This window comes from Rattus norvegicus, chromosome 20, assembly GCF_021556685.1.
Source record: "Rattus norvegicus strain SHRSP/BbbUtx chromosome 20, alternate assembly SHRSP_T2T, whole genome shotgun sequence".
In the NCBI taxonomy this organism is placed as follows: domain Eukaryota; kingdom Metazoa; phylum Chordata; class Mammalia; order Rodentia; family Muridae; genus Rattus; species Rattus norvegicus.
This window is the reverse complement of record NC_141553.1, coordinates 2,492,372-2,496,840: the sequence shown is the minus strand read 5'-3', so window position 1 is coordinate 2,496,840 and position 4,469 is coordinate 2,492,372. Positions and strand designations below refer to the sequence as shown.

Sequence of the window (4,469 nt, the reverse complement as noted above, 5' to 3'; positions counted from 1 at the left end):
GCTGTCATCAGCACTGAACATCTGAATCTGAATGTGAACCCCTTGACCTGTGCAATTCACTGGTGGGTAATTTAAGGGATTGAGAACAGTCAGAGTATTGAGGAAGAAATAAATGGCAGATGGAGAACTTTTCCAGAATCTGTGTTTCCTGTGCTGCGTGTTAGGTGGGACAGGATTCTTCTGTGGGGTCTTCTGTGACAATGGGGCCCAGAGAGTCCTTGTGGGAAGCTGTGAAAGTAAGACCTGGAGTTTCCTGGAGAATCCAAGATATGGGAGATGCCAATCTTCATGATTTGAGCAGGAAAATCACTAGCGGGTGTCAACCTGCCTGGACAGAGAAGTGTGTTGCATACAACACAGCTGACAGGACTTGGAGATCTGAAGAGAGCTTAGGCGTCAGACATGGGGATGTAGTTTACAGTTTGCCCAGCTGGATTTTAGTCTGTGATCTAACACTGCCTCACTTTGCTGCTTTTCCTTCCTTTTGAAACACAAATGTACCTCCTGGACCATTGTGTGTTAGAAGTATGGGACCTGCACCTTCATTTTCTTTCTAGAAAGGTTGCAATTAGGAGATTGTCTTGAGGCTCAGAAGAGACTATGGAATCTGAACTTTTAAGGTTTTTGAGACTGACAGATTATGGGGAATTTAGAAGTTGGATTTAATGCATTTGACATTATGATAGGGCTACAAACTTTTGGAACCAGGTAGTGGAATATGGTAGTTTGAATGAAAATGTCCGGGTTGGGGATTTAGCTCAGTGGTAGAGCGCTTGCCTAGCAAGCACAAGGCCCTGGGTTTGGTCCCCAGCTCCGGAAAAAAAGAAAACAAACAAACAAAAAGAATGAAAATGGCCCCCATTGGCCTATAGACTTGAAGGCGTGGTCATTAGGGAGGGGTACTATTTAAAGGGATTAGGAGGTGTGTCACTGGGGGTGGTCTTAGAAGTTTCCAAATCCAGAGCCAGTCCCAGGGGCTCTCTACCTGATGCCTGAGGAACCAGATGTAGAGTTTCCAGCTCCATCTTCAGGACCTTGCTTGCCCGCCTGCCAATATCCTTCCCATGTTAAGCTCAGAAACTGCAGAGCAGCCCCATGGAATGCTTTCTTCCATAGGAATTGCCATTGTCCTCCTGTCTTTTCACAGCAACAAAACAACGACTAAGACAAACATGACACTAAAACAACAACAACAACAACAACAACAACAACAACAACAACAACAACAACAAAAGAGTTTAGCGGGTGGAGAGATGGTTCAGTGATTAACAGGTTAAGAGCACTGGCTGCTCTTCCAGAGGTCCTGAGTTCAATTCTCGGCAAACCCTTCCTGGTTCACACCCATCTGTAATGGCATCAGGTGCCCTCTTCTGATGTGTCTGAAGACAGCTACAGTGAACTCATATTCATACAATTAATAATTCTTAAAGACCCTTTTGAGAAAAATTGATAAACCTGTATCATCTTTTGTGGTAGCAGATGTTACCTTTCTTTTTTAATTAAATGCCTAGGGCAAGAAGATCTGCAAATATCCATTTGACTCACAGGATGCTGCAGTAACATTGTATTTAGAGTGGGTTGTAAAAGTATCTTTCATTGTCCTGTTGTAATTGTTTCCTGGGAGACTTACTGCCTCAGTCAGGTAACTAGGCATAGTCCTTGAAGTGTATAGCCTCCAGATAATCTAATATAAGCCTAGAATATTTTCAGGCTCTGAGCTTTCCTTGTTTTTTTTTTTTTTTTTGTTTTTTGTTTTTTGGGGTTTTTTTTTTTTTGTTTTGTTTTTTGAATTCTGGCTGAAACTCCTCTCCCAGCTGATTTATTCAACCTGGTTTTGCTCTCAGACTCTGAATCGCTCTACTTGCCTCAAACCAACTCTGCCATGTATTCTAATCCTCTGGCTCCTTCTGACTCTCTGTTCTTTCTGTTTTTACCTATGTCTACTTGTTCTGCCTTCAGTCTGTCTCCCTGAAACTCTCCCAGTAAAACTGCCTCTGTGCTGCTCCACTCTACCTGTCAACTGCTCTCCATGAACTCTACTGTACCCTGACTGGACTCTCTTCCTCCTGTACCGTCTGTCTCTCCCTTCAGTAGCTTCCCTTTCTTCTCTATTCTTCTGAGATTTGGGCATATCCTATCCTGTCAAATCTTTCTCTGATTTGTCACCTTTCCTGCCACTCAATAGCACATCACTTTCAAACAGGAGGGCTTCCTTTTACAACCTTGATTTACTTTCATTCTTTGGAATTAAAGGTGTGTACCACAATACCTGAGCCTAAGCTTTAACTGAAACTTGCTCTATACCAGCTGGCCATAAACTCAGAGATCTGCTTGCCTCTGTCTCTTGGGATTAAGGGCCTGCCTTTATTTCTGCTTTATCTTACAGACCTAGAAGGCCTTTGGATGTGATCTCCTGCCATGGCATCAAGGTTCTGAATTGAAATTTCTCTATAGTGGGTTTTCACAGGTTTCAGACTCTGCCCCTGCCAGGTATGAGACTACATCCTTGCTCTTGGGTGTTCAGAGCCTGCTCACTGCTTCCCCTGGTGGAGGAAGGTGAAATGATGGACAGTGATCTGGGAATGAGTAACTAGCATATTACACATATTTATTCTTTTTCCTCCTATCTCTCTCTGTATCTCTCTCTGTCTCTGTCTCCCTCACTCTCTCTCTCTCTTTCTCTCTCCCTAATGGCTGGCTCTGGGGAAGTAAGCTGCTGTGTCAAGAGCAGTCTCAAAAGAGAAATCTAGGTAAATAGGGACATAGGACTCCTGGGGACGCCAGCAGGAATCTGAACCCTTTCTAGCTACCCTATGAGGAAGCCATATCTCATGCAACCTCAGCTCCAATGAAGCCTTGAGAACACACTGCAAAAAGAAAACAACTGTGACCTGGGAGTGTTCCTGAGCCAGGGTCACCAAGGTCCCTTGTTGTCACACACTGTGGGAAGTATCAGTGGTTGCTGTCTCCAGATGCTGAATTTGGCTGATTTGCTAGAGTGCAGTAGATTCCTGAGATGTGCAGTTCTCCAACAATCTTCCTGTGGAGTTCCACAGACTCTGAAATCCACAGCTTTCAAAGAAGAGAATTATCTTGCCTTTAATCCGCCCTAAGATATTATAAGGCATCATTCTTTTTTCTTATCAGACTTAATTCATTTATTTCCCTTATATAAAATCCCTTATTTGGTAGCCACAGCTGGAGCCTGGGTCCTCTCAACAGAGACTCTGGTGTGGGTTTTCACAAGATGATCAGTGAATGCCTCATAAGGAGACCTGGTGAACACAGTCTCTTTCCAGAGGTCGGGTGCGGTTCAGGTAGCTATAGGTCTTGAAGATGGCATCAAAGGTGGCCTGGGCAAAGTAGTCCAGGGAAGCAGTGCAGCCCCTGGCTGAAGTGTAGCAGTCATCTATACCTGCCATCATCAGTGGCTTCGTGGGCACAGGAGCAGAGGAAATGCCAGTGCCTCTGTGGGCAGGGATGAGATGCACCAGCACAGAGCCACAGCAGCCTGTCACCTTGCATAGGACAATGTGGGTCTTGCCAATCTTGTTCCCCAGTGGCTTCTCCACACTAGGATTATCGAAAGCTTGGCCAGGATGGTGACCCCTTGGGTGGCAGAGGCAAGCTCCTTGGAGCACTTAATGCCAAGACCAGCATGGCCATTGTAGTCCCCAATAGCAACAAAAACATTGAACCTGGCCTGCTAGCCAGCCCGAGTCTGCTTCTGCACTGGCATGATTTTCAGAACCTCATGCTTTAGGGATGCCAATAATCTTAGACTCCTTAATGGGCAGGGAGAACAGGGGGATCTCCTCCAAGGACTTGGTCTTCATGTCCTTAACCAGGCAGGGCAACTTGGAGATGGGGATCCACTCCTTGTCTTCATCTTTACCTCCACCAACCCCAGGTCCTGGACCATGGCTACTGCCATGTTCATCCCCTAAGACCCCTGTGAATCCTTTGTGGAATCCATCACAGACTCCTAAACCTGGGCCACCAGGTCCTCTGGGCCCTCCTGCTGCACCTAAGTCATCCCCCATTTGGTGTTTTCCAAAAGAGAAGCACCAGGCGGTATCCTTACCTTCTTATCCAGGTATTCTCCTTTTAAGTGTTGGGGCAAACTTTTAGTCTGCAGGTCAAGTCAGGTGGGGAAGGGAGAAGGGCATTCCCAGTTTCCCCTGCTTCACTTTTGCTCCTAACCTGTGTCAGGTCCTTTGGCCAGGACACTGCTGACAGATGGCAGTTCTCATTCCCATTTGGTTGTGTGATCCTGGGGAACCAAGCAGAGTCGACATGGTCATGGGTTATAAAGTCCACACAGCCCATGGGACTCAGATGTGAGTGATGGCGCCATGCTGCTGCTCCTCCTATTGGTCGTTGCCCTGTCCTTGACCCAGACACTGACCACAGAGTGCCTGGTCAGGATGAAAATGTCCTCTGCAGGAAGGGACAGGGAGGGGGGAGGG

The 4,469-nt window shown here is 46.3% G+C and overlaps 2 pseudogenes; one reads left to right on the top strand and one right to left on the bottom strand.

Moving 5' to 3' along the window:
* Positions 3,145 to 4,055, top strand: Rps2-ps4 (ribosomal protein S2, pseudogene 4; annotated as a pseudogene).
* Positions 3,182 to 4,043, bottom strand: Rps2-ps32 (ribosomal protein S2, pseudogene 32; annotated as a pseudogene).